The 12,718-nt window shown below is 41.0% G+C and overlaps 1 protein-coding gene across 1 annotated transcript in view; it reads left to right on the top strand.

The window, feature by feature from the left end:
• Window positions 1-12,718, top strand: part of GPM6B (glycoprotein M6B) — a 105,605-nt gene that overhangs the window by 20,239 nt on the left and 72,648 nt on the right. The window lies entirely within an intron of this gene.

Here is a 12,718-nt window from a genome sequence, read left to right on the forward strand (position 1 = left end):
CACTTCAGAATTTTGACTTGAAGCTCTCTTGGGGTTCTTCCACCTTTGGAGTTTCATAAATATGAAGCATGTCCCAGCTGCCAGCCAGCCTGTTATTGGTTTCTGTGTTTGCATGGGAAGGCTGAGTCCCATGGTCATCCAGACAACAGAGGGACCTCAGCCTCTGTTACGTGACTGAGAAGAGGTGGCAGACAGGGTTTAGGGTTTTGAAAAGAGTAGCTACATTTCCTGGAGTTTGTATGCTTGGCTACTCTTGAATGGAGAAGCTCTTGGTCTTGAGACATCCAGTCCCTTCCTCTTTGTTTACCCACCTTTAAAGATTGAGTTTTCCCTTGTGTTCAGCAAGTAAAGTTAGTGTTGTCTGTCAGTGGCCATCCAAAGGAAGGGAGAGAGCCCACAACTGGAGCAGGGAAGAGGTACATCTGCTGTGAGGCCCTAGTCCCTGCTCCACTGGTGACTGCGTGACCTGGGTTAAAGAGGAGAGGGAGCAGGTGGTGAGCAGGGGGATTACACTTAGAGATGGGGAAGGCTGCACATGGAAAAGTGGAAAGTCGTGGGAAAGAAGCACTTTTTGCACATGAAGTTAATAAAGAAAAAAAAAATTGTCTAAACAGGAAGTGAGTTAAAATTTGTGCTTGGGACCCTGTCAGTTAAATCTTGATTTATCTCTTCACACAACTTCTGTATGTAGTTCAACATATTATTACTGCCATAGATGTCAGTATATGCATTTTATTTTGGATGCGTAATGCTAGTAATGCAATGTGGCATAAATCATCTGGAATTTAAACTCATGTTGTGCCCATTTCACAATTTAGTACTTCTTTCCACTGTTAAATTGAGTTATGGTTTAACATCTGTTGGGACAAATTGAGCTACATGGCAAATTGTGAGTAGGAAAGTGTGTGTGACTATTACTCATTACAATTTTAAGTGTAACTAATTTCTCTTTGTCTTTCTCCCTCCCTCATTTCATAAACTAATCTCAATCTTGTCTTTAGAGCCACTGTTTTACATGTATGAGCAGTTTCTCACCTGAGCAGCCTGTTCTCTAGCCTTATGGAAGAATTCCTCATGAATTTAATATGGAATTCACAGTCTGGTTTAAAAGAATTTGGGAAGCTGTGTCAATGCTTTACATTTCTCAAGGACACAGGTCATCATGGTATTTTCAAGCCAGATTCTGATAGCTCTTCTTCATCAACAGTTTTCACTGCAAAAAGGTCCAAATCCAAAGGTTGAATGTAGCAGGTCTAATAAAAGCAGCAGAATTTTACTCTTCTTGGCTTTTACCGTGTCCACTGTGAACTTGAAGAATGCTTTTTCATCATGTTTGTGAGATAATCCCTTTTTTTTTTTTCTGCTTGATTTATTTCTAACAACTCTGAAGGCCAATGAATATGGTATTTTCTGGAATGAAGTGTGTGTTTGGAGGCTGGGGGGAGTGTCAAGCTGTTTTTTGTCCTTTTGTTTTGAACTCCTCTTCCACAGAAGACGCGGTGTCCTACAGACAGATAGAACAATGCTATATTCCGCTTTAGCATCGAATCACAAGCAGGGTCTTTGGAATTAAAGCTGGCGAATTGCCTGGATATGTCCAGTTTTTAACAAGCACTGCTTTGTGCATTAGCACCCTACGCTTCCTCCCTCCCCCCAGTGCTGCCACTGAAGAGAGGAGGAGAAACAAAAAAAAAAAACAAAAAAACAAAAAAAACCTAAACAGAATAAAAGCATCTGTTAGAGTGAAAATGGGAAGAAAGAAGGGATGAAAAGGGCAGAAAAAATGTATGCCAGAACAGCTGTCAAATTTGTCAAAAGAGCTGGAGAGCTGGACATTTTAAGTTAGTCACACTCCTGAGTATCTGATTACCTATGTGTAATTCAATTTTTTTTTTTTTTTAACGTTAGGAACAGTGTAGATGCAGCCCAACTTTTTGCACAGAATGCAGCTCAGTTTTCATCAGGATGTTTGAATGCTCATTTACCAGGACTTTGTACCCAGGCATGAGCATGTGAAAATTTGACACTCGTGTTCTTTCAGGGAAGGGCACTGAAGCTGATAAAGGCTCTAGAGAGCGAGTCATATGAGGAGTGATTGAGGGGGCTGGGGTGTTCAGCCTGGAGAAAAGGAGGCTCAGGGGAAACCTTATTGCTCTCTGCAACCACCTGACAGGAGGCTGTAGCCAGGTGAGGGTTGGCCTCTTCTCCCAGGTAACCAGTGACAGGATGAGAGGTCATAGCCTCAGGCTGTGCCAGTGGAGGTTCAAGTTGGACATCAAGAGGAATTTCTGCATGGAAAGATTTGTTAGGTGTTGGAATGGATTTCCCAGGGAGTGGTGGAGTCACCATCCCTGGAGGTGTTTAAGGAAAGACTGGACATGGCACTCAGTGCCATGGCCTGGTTTGCAAGGTGATGTTCATAGGTTGAACTCTGTGATCTCAGAGGTCTTTTTCAACCTAATTGATCTTAGGATTCTGGGATTCTTTTTTTTTGAATATGCAATTGAACATGTGTCATGGTGAGGAATACAGGTTATTATTGAGCATAGTACCAAAGTCAGGGTTTGGCAGACTTTGAGGTACATTTCAAAACAACATTTTATTAAATATTATTGTTTGTGCTGCTTTTCTTCTTAATTTTCTGAAGGATAAATAAATTGAAGTGTCAAGCTCAAAGGATTATTCTTCTTAAAAGAGATCTGTGAAAGTATTTATCTGATGGCCTTGAAAGACAGTTACCCATGAAGAAAAGTACTGTCCTACTGTTGGTAAGCTCATTGACAAAATGGTAGGTAAAGAGCCCCTTCTGACCCCCTGGTACCCTGTTTAACTTTGGTCAAGCAGTGTGATTGATTGCAAATCACCATTAAGGTACTATTTTTGCTCACCTGAAAAAATGTTTGGTACGTTTAATGCAGAGTGTCATTTCAGCCTACCTGCAGAGAAAATTTCAGATTTAAATGAGGATATGTTCCTAAAATCAGTTACCTTGCAGTAGCTGCATCCAGTACTGCACTCCAAAGAGGAAGGAATTGTGAACAAGTGTGCAAATAAGCCAACCCTTTAATGAGAGAGGAGGATAATGAGGAGGTGGCCCCTTGTACTCCCCAGCTGGGCTAAACTCATGGGAGCTGGAGTCACCAGACAAAGCTGAAAACTGAGAGCTGTGAAGCTGAACGGAATTCTTGTAATTCTTTTGAACTGCAGGCAAAATTATTTGACAGTGAAAATTGTACCAGAGGAATGTATAAGCTCAAATATTTTCAGTGTAGAGAGCAAAGGGAAATCTATAGTCAAGTAAATGACCGTAACAGATGGCAGGTGTTTTCTGCATTTGCATTTTATTTTTGACCCAGGAATGAGGCTCTGGAGCAAATCTCATTTATCCTTGTGCACTGTGCTTTGGTTCAAATCTCAGAGCAGTCCTGGAGTCCATGACCTGGTTTCCTTTTGGATGAAAATGGCCTGAAATTTGCCCTCCAGGAGGGCACTTGGGAAGTTCCCACCATTGAGGGTCGCTTAGTTCATGGGATCAGGTTAGAGTTGGTTTGAAGTCATCTCCCTTCTTCTGAAAGTGCATGGGTACTGAGACCTCAGCAGTGACTGTTCCCCCTGCAAGTTTGCTGCTATTGCTTTGCAAATTTACTTTTCTGTTGAATCTCCAGTGACTACTTAAAACATGTTGACTAAGCTATAGATAGCTTTTATGGTAACTTTGCACGTGGTTTTGTCATGCATACAATATGCAGGTCTATTTTCAGAGGATGAATAATCTTAAGTTTTTTAATTTATTACAAGATGAAGGATAAATAATAAATCAGTTTAAAGTTGTACTTGGTTTGAATGAAGAGCCCATCATTTTAATGCACTCCAACACCTTCAGTATTTATCAGTTAACTAAAACAACTGTATACCAAATCTGCCAGCACGTGTGGAGCTAGTAAGCAGAAATAGTTGCATCTGATCACTCTTGACCATGTACATGCTGTATTTTAAACCTGCACGTGATCTGCCACATGCTGCCAGCAATGCACACTTGTTTTGGCACAAGTCTTTGTGAGGGAAGCTGGAGAGTGAGGAGCCCTTCTGAGGAACTGGGAGGTCTGGGGAGCTCATACCTGTCCCTCTCTCTGCAGTGAGGGTGGGTTGTAGGTGCCAGGGCAGCCATGGGCTCACCTGGCTGCCTTCAGCAGCATCCTGAAGAATCCTGCTGGATTCTGCTGCTGCAGCCTGGCAGTGTGCTGCTTTGGCAGGGCAATGGGCCTGCAATTGGCAGCTGCAGGGCCAGCTCTGGGAAAGCACTTCCTGACCCCATGAGTTAAGGTGGTGGCTACGGTTGGGGTTTTTTTGCCAAATCTGAATTACTCTCTCTAAGCAACTGGGCTAGCAAATAAATAAAATGAGCAGGAAAATGAGAGTTTAAAAACAAAAAGTCATTTCAGTAGTCTCTAATTCTGGATGCTTAGCTAGTGACTGCTGCTAATCTGCTTTGTTTTTCTTTGAAATCTAACCAAAAGCATAAGCTATTTGAGTATATGCTGCACACAATAATCATGTAGGTGATAAATCTGCATAAACCTCAGCATACGTTTTCAAAGTTTCATAGGTAGTTTTGCTTATGAGGAAAGCTTAAGAAAGTATTTTATTTAGCTTTTGATTTGCTTTTATGGTACATCCCTTTCCACTCACCATAGCTCCCCAGCTGTGCTTGAATATCTGATCAGGGTTCAGAGTAGTATCTGTGCCAAGGAAATGGTGCATGTGAAAAAAACAGGAGGTAAAAGGTATGTCATAAGGGAGTCAAGTTATTGTGACTCATTTCACTCTGGCCTTTAGATCCAATGCTTTTTTGATTTTAATTAGTTTCTATAGTTCACCCTTTAAACTGTGTTTTAGTTTGGCAGAGCAGACTTGATGAACAAGTAAAACAATCAAGTGATGCTGAAATGGTGGTGTTGAATAGGCTGCAGCACAGCTTCTGAGACTCTAGAGGGTTTATTCAGGTATAAGGGCCACCAAGTTGGTCAGAGGGCTAGAGTACCTCTGCTGTGAAGAAAGGCTGACAGAATTGGTACTTGGTAACAAATAGGCTTTGGGGTGACCTAATTGTGACCTTCCAGTACGTGAAGTGAGCCTACAAGAAAGATGGAGAGAGACTTTTTACAAGAGCATGTAGTGACAGGACAAGGGGGAATGACTTCAAACTGAGAGTAGGTTTAGATTAGATATTAGAGAAAAATCTTTACTGTGCAGGTGGTACAGTAAAGAACAGGTTGCCCAGAGAAGTTGTGGGTGTCCCATCTCTGGAAGTATTCAAGACCAGACTGGAGCTCTGAGCAGCCTTGTCTAGTGGAAGGTGTCCCTGTCCACAGTAGTGGGGTTGGAACTAATTTACCTTAAAGGTCCCTTCCAACCCAAACCATTCTATGATTCTGTGATACTTTTAGTCAAAATGGAGATGTACCATGGCTTGTTGCAGCCCAGCAGTGGAAACCCACATCTCTTGCTGGGCCTGGTGGGAGCTGTGGCTCGTCTGCATGGGGCAGGGCTGTGCTCACCAGCAGGTGCAGCCAGAGGTGGCTGTGTCTTCAGTACTGTGGCTCATTAGGGTTGGTTCTGCGGAGTGAAACCACTGTTCATAAGGTCCCAGTGTCCCTGCTGAACAATTTACTGGAGGCTGGAGAGTCATGTCAAATTAGCTCTGTTGGGGTGCTTTGCGTGCTCCTGAAGCACATGTCTGGGTTTAGTTGCACTAAAAAGGAAGTCAGTTTGTATGCTCCGAGGCTACACCACAATGTGGGATAGGGGGAGTGGCAAGGGGGATGACTGGGAGATGTGTCAGAAGTGCACTTATCTCTTCATCTAAATAGTAATTGTTAGGGGTTTTTGCTCCCCAGCTGTTCAGTCTCTGTGTGTTGTTGTAAGAAGTCAGTGCTGATTTGCCTGTTGAATTTAGCATTAGTGTTCCCTGGCTATTGAAAGGATCACTGCAGTGTCCCTAGCTTTTTGTTTGGTTTTGGCTGAAGCATATCACTTAGTTATAATTTTCATGATATTGCCTGTCATTACTAAACTGCAGCGTTGCCCTTGTCAAAACTTGGCTCCAGCTGTTCACCAGAGTGGTGTGAATGGTGTTTGAGTGTGCACATCTGGTTATTTTGGAACAGGTTTAGTACATTCTTTCCTGTGCTAGAGTTCAATTTGCAGCTGTAAAGCAGACAGACGCAGCACTAAATTACTCAGTTTCAGATAAATGCTTTCTTTGTGACTACTTTGTGAAAAAGATTTATGGCAATACTCTGTATCCTGATATGTTTCTTCCCTTTCTTCTGCCACTTGCCGAAGTCTGACATCCTGCAACTTGTGTGTTAGTCTTTGCATCTGCAAAGTTCAAAAAATTGAACTTTAGCCCATGAGTACCAGCAATTTCTCTGTCCTGCACTTGAGGAACATTTTTGTAATCTGTTTCAATACTCTTAAAATAAAACTAGGAAAAGGGACTTTCACTGTCTGGGAGAGCCAGAAATTCATTCAGGAAGAGCAAAATTAGATTTTTTTTTTCCTCATAGAGTTTCTTTTGGATGTGTTTCAATTTAGTAAGGCCATTTTTCAGAGGGGAGTGTGTGCAAAGATAATTACTGGTCTGGTGTAGGTCTCAGTGATGCTCAGATTCAGTGGAGTTCTATTTTAAAGACTTAAAATAATAAACTGAAAATATTTATTTTCCCTTGTAGGCTTAGATCTTGGTATTTCTTTCTAAGTAATACGTGAAGGAGGAGAAATGGAGGTTGCCTTTTGGCCACAATTACATCTTTATCTGTGCTCAGCTTTTCACTTTGTCACTGGTAGTGTCTTTGCTTCTTGCATCTTCTCTGAGTGAAGATGTTAAGGCTGTATGGAGCAGAGTCGGGGCTTGGACAGTTAAATTGTATTTATTTGTAACAGATTACTACTCCTGTAAAATCAGTCAGAAGAAAGTCTTTGGATTTTCCCTCTTCTAAGCCTTTGAAAATGCTTAGGGCACATATGTGCACTGGCACGTATATACATGCATATAAATAGAAAAAATCTCTTCTACATGGTCAGAGTATTTATCTAGTATTGTAATCCTTCTGTTTTATCATGAAATGCATATGTTAGATTTGCTGGAATATTTTATGTGAATTGCTTTTGAACTTGCTAGGTATCTGTTGCAGGTCCTAATAAAAAGAAATGAACTCTTCATGTCCAGCAAGTTTGGTTTTTATCCAAATTCTATCTTGAAGGCTCTTGGTTGTTTTTACAGTGCAATTAATTTTTCTTGTTATGGTAGAAGATTTTTGACAAGTGTGGTGGCTCTTAGCAAGAGGTCAATGAAACTGAAGTTACTGAAAAACCTCTCTGTTGCAGGAAAAGAAGAGCACACATTTTGGGGTGCTTTGTCATGATCACTGCTTGTTCAGAGAAGGATTTGCTGGTGCTGCTCTGTTCTGTCAGTGTGAAAACCACTAAAATGTTCAAAGCAGATTAATAATGACTTTTGCTCCTTGATCTGTCACTTCTTTGTAACTGCTTTATTGAGAGATCAGAGAGGGAAATCCAGCAGAAATCCAATGAAATATTTAGGGGACTGGAGCATATGAGGAAGGAGTCAGAGGGAAGGAGGAAGGCTGGGGTTGAGGGGCTGGTCTAATCCCCAAATCATAATGGATGGGTGTGAGAAAGTGGAGATAAATACTTCTTATATGTTCACACGACAAGGACAGGGGACAGTTGTCACTTGTTGTTGCAATAAAAGCAATTTTTTTATTGGACACAAGAAGAAAAAACTGTAGTGAGAGGGTTAAGTGCTGGAAGTCACTCAGGTTATGGAAACTTTGATCTTGGATATTTTCAAAACTCAACTGGTCAAGGCCTGGCAACTTAGTCTAACTTCAAAACTGTCCCTTTTGTAAGGAAGAGATTGGATTTATTCACCTCCCGAGGCCCCTTCTAAATGACTCTGGCTTAATTTGCACAGTTCATAACACACCTTTGTGGGTTGTTTCTTCCCCCATTTCTCCTGCATCCCCTCCAGGGAAATACGGACACACAACTGTGGGAGAGAAATCCCTGGCACGAAAAAGACTTTGTAGGTTTATTATCAAGTACTTGAGAAGGTCCTTTCAGACAACTGGTCTTTCAAGCTGCTGCCAAACGTCACAGGGAAACTTAATTCTGTGATCTGTCACCACACTCTAGGTGAAAAAGATGCAATTCAAATTTTAAATAGATACTAAATAGATGCTAAGTATCAGTGAACACATGTTCCTATAACTCTTAATAGCTTTTTGCGACCTTGTAGTCATACATAACTTGTCATACATAACTTTTTGCAGTGTCCTGCTGTGAGGTGAAGACTGCAATGAGGTCAAGTTTCAGCTTTCATTTAATACAGATTTGGTGTCTCATCCCCCCTTATCATACAGACTTAGAGCCTGTTACTAATTTTGGTGATGGCCAACACCTTCAAATACTTCATTAATGTAAGACTTAGTCCAAGTGCTTGTTGTTGAAGCATTATGTAACGAGTCAGGCCATTTTATGAGTATTCATTCACATGATCACTGTGTAATGCTGAAACTAGGCAACCATAGATGGATGATGGAAATGGCATCAGTCAACACAAGGCAATTTTCCATTTTCACCTTGAAATAACAAACATTTAGTTTAAAGAGTTGATGAAAATTTAATCATTTCTCTGTACATTAACTAGGCAAAGTAATTGCTTTACCTGTGACCACCTCTGCTCAAGGATCAGGTCACTGTTTTAAGCAGCCAGAATAAGTATGTAAGTATAGCCAGTATTAGGTATTGAAAAACTATTTGTTTGAAAAACTATTGTGTTTAAGCTAAAGTTTTTTTACATTCTCTGCTCTGCCACTTGGAATAATCAGTGACTTTTGTGTTTCAATTAAACAGAAAAAGAAAACAAAAATAAACAGGATGCATACTACAGTGCTTTTTGGTAGCTGAGAGCTTGTTGTCCCTGCTCAATCACATAAGGGATCTATATCAAAGTTGTCAGTGCCACCAGTCTCTCATTAGGCACATTAGCTCCCTAATAGGGTGAGAAACCAGGGAGCCATGGTGCACCTCAATCCTCTGTGTCACCATAGAATTGCCCAACTCTTCAGCTACTTCCGTGTATGAATTGTGTGATGTAACTGATTTCATAGACACACAAAATATTTGAAATTATTATTCCTTGTTACTGGATTAAAATATGTATTTTTGAAATGCTTTCATAGACACTCATTGAAGTGTTTTCTGACATTTAGAAGGACACTACTGAGTGTTTTGAACCATTGAGACTGTGTTTTCACTTCTTGTGAAGGTGTGTCTAAAATATATCTGTTGGGTTTTACACAACTGTCACTGAAATGTACACTGTTATGTGATTAAGGTTATTGTACTATAGGTTCAGAACTGGACTTTTCCTGAATGGAAAAATTGCTTTTAAGAAACTGATGACCAAACAGAGCAAATATGAATGTTGAATAGTTACATTTATGGAGTGCAGCCAATACCAATGTGTGGAAAGAATTGCATAAGTCTTAGGAGATACTGGAAAGATCTGGTCACTAATGAACAATAAAAGATTTTCAGAAATTCCTGGTCTTTTAAAATATTTTTTATTGCTTTCTGTGACAACTTTAAGGACAGAGATGCCAAAAAAATCCGTGGACAAAAGCTGTTATGCATTATCTAGAGCATTACAGTATCATTTCTTTAACTTCACAGTTAGACAAAGAAAAGTAACTTCTACAAAATTTCATTTTAAAGAATTAGCATATATGAGCATAAAACAGGAAAAAGGAGCTTAGTTGCACTATTCTTGAGTCAATAAAAACCCTAGCATGATCGACCTTATTTTACTGAACTGATGAGAAATAATTGTTGTGCTTTCAAAATGCAGTTCTTTACAGCTGAACAACAAAATGCCAAAGGAATTACCTTTTCTTGTCATGTACCATCCAGTAAAATGTATCTGGGTAGCTGAAATTGGTGGAGAAAGCCTTTATTCCCACCGACTCTTGGAATCAAAAAGGAAATTGCAATGTTGCTGTTCCTAAAACCCCGTCAAATGCCTTTGAATAGGTCTTTGCTTCACGGTGGTAGTTCAAGTCATGAGATGGGCAGGGGTGGGGCAGGGGTGAATTGTTGAGGCTAAGAGCTTCTCCTCCTCTCTTCAGACCTTTGAAAATGTCTTAAATTGCCATTCACCTTTGTGAATGCATTTCCTTTAAGTGCTAATCTCCTGTCAGCTCTCTAACAGATACTGTTGGTGAAAGCACTTGTAAAACAAAAGAAGGTGAGTTAAATCTGGTAATCATGTCACCACGAGAAAACACACTGATATCTATCATCCCCTTCATTCTCCCCCAGCGCCTTGCAGTCTCTGTGCAATTCCAGCACACATTTGTGTCGCTCCTCCTGGAAAACCTCCAGGGACTGACACTGGGGGCAGCTCTAGGTGACCTGTTCCAGTCCTTACACCTGAGCTGGGCATTTGTCTTTGTTTTTTTCTTTTATTCCTCTTCCGTCAGTCACCACCTCATCACAGTTTTCTAATAACCAGTCTAAATTTCTTTTCATCATCACTTTAAGCCAACTGTACTGTCTGTCCCGGGTGAATAGGGAGGATGTTACACTCTGATCCTCTTCACAGAAACATTTCAAACATCAAAATCTTTTGTCATGCTTCTTTTTCTTTACAGACTTTCAATCTAGTGACAGAGGGAGGTCTATCAGAGTCTAAACAGTGAAGATATCTGTGAGCTCACAGGTGTGTTCAGTAACCAATATGTAGCAGAAACAGTTGGGAAAAAATATGTGTACACTTTGTTCCTGTTGACCACTCTTACCTTGATTTACATGGCCTTTATCTATGATGGACAATTAGTGACCCATAATTCTCAATAACACGTAACTTGAGAGAAGAAAATTACTTAGGAACAGCTGTAGTTTCTTACAGTTGCTTGTTTATTCTTGCCTATCCAGTCCAAGCACTGCCTGTAGGTGAATTGATAAGGTGGGCTTACTTTGCAATAGCTGGGGTTTGTGGCTGTGCACCTGAGCAGCTCTTCATGCCTGGGTTAGTCTCCACAACACCTGCAATGAAATGCTTCTGCTGGTACCAGAGTGGGGGATTTTAATCTAGCCTTGCTTGAAGCTGCTGTTGTCGTTTTTATGGAGTGCAGACAGCAAAGAGAGGTAAGCATCCCCATCCAAGATCCAAAACAGTGCCAGAGAGCCTGGCTTGAGTATTTGTGGGTTTATGGTTTCTTTAAAAAGTATATTAATGAGGTGGACAGTGCAGACTGCCTACAGAAGTTCTAGATGTTGCCTGAAAATCTTCCTGCTTAGGAAATAAAAAATGGCTTTTTAATGAAAGCTTCTTTTGGATTAAGCAAAAGCTTAATCCAATTCAGAGTGGAGTTTACATTGATGTGTATAAGCTCTCAAATAAGTCTTGGCTTGAACAGCATTTGTTAGTCCAGCAACAAATTATAACTCTTACATTGAAAGAATTAGGTTTGGGGTTACAGATGTGGTCTCTTGCATGTTTTCTGCATACTTTCATCAGCCAGTAGTTTTCTAAGGATGCAGTGGGTATAAGGATGGGACCTTTGTATATATAGGAGTTTGAGGTGATGATTTAACTGTGGAGAAAACAGAGGAAAAACAGCTGGCCTCTGTTAGTTTCTCCTATTAGAAATGGGATTTGACATCAGTAGATGAGGTTTTATTGTGAACTGCAAGAGGATGTAGGGATGACAGCTTAACCCCAGGCTCTTAGTGAAGATTCAGTGGGATTTCTTTTTGCTGAATCCACAGCACTTTACATGACGCCCAGGAAATACTGTCATATTATTTGCTGGTTTTTCACTCGTGCTCTTCTGAGTATAATAATGAACTTCAGACTGAAGAGAGGAGTTAAAACAAAACTGCATAATACATGAAGAGATTCTGAAGGCTGCCAGTGATGAAGTTTGCTTTGATGCCTTGTTCAAACATTGGTCAAGACATAACTGAAACCCTGATCTTCTCTCCAGTCCCTTTTCCCCTTGGTGTCGGTGAACCCACACACCTGCCTCTGTGGCTGAAAGCCTGCTCAGTTGGGTTTGTGGTGGCCTCTACTGGTGTTTCTCTGCAAGGAAAAAAAGTCACAAGCCCAGCTGTTCTAGTTTGCTCCTTTGAAAACATAATAGTCCAGATAATCTCTCCTTGTTAAGTGAAGTTATTGAGAGGGAAGATGAGCCAAGCTCTTCTAGTGCATCTGCTGTTGTGCCCCTTTGAATCAAGACTTGCCACCAAGAGTGCAGCTCTCAAAGCTGAGTGTTCTTCTGCTGACCATTGTGGGTTTGTTGCCTCCAAGAGCAGATGTGGCCTGGGAGAAACTTGATTTGAGCCTCGAAGCAGCTCCTGCCAGCTTTGGTGCTGGCTCCTGCAAGCCAGCTGGGGTCAGGCAGCTGGGGGAGTTGGGGTGCTCTGCCCTGTGTGCTCCTCAGTGAGCCTTACTTGCTTTGGATCATGAGTATCTGCACTCAGGCTTAACCTGCTCCTGCCCCTCCAGAATAATTCAATCCCACAGGTCATTAAAGCTAGTTAGAAACCTTCCAGCTGTCATGGATGAAATAAAATTAATAAAATCAAGAAAGGCCATGGGCATGTGTCAGTGAGAGTGAGTACTGAT

The sequence above is a fragment of the Vidua chalybeata genome, chromosome 2 (assembly GCF_026979565.1).
Source record: "Vidua chalybeata isolate OUT-0048 chromosome 2, bVidCha1 merged haplotype, whole genome shotgun sequence".
Classification (NCBI taxonomy): Eukaryota; Metazoa; Chordata; class Aves; order Passeriformes; family Viduidae; genus Vidua; species Vidua chalybeata.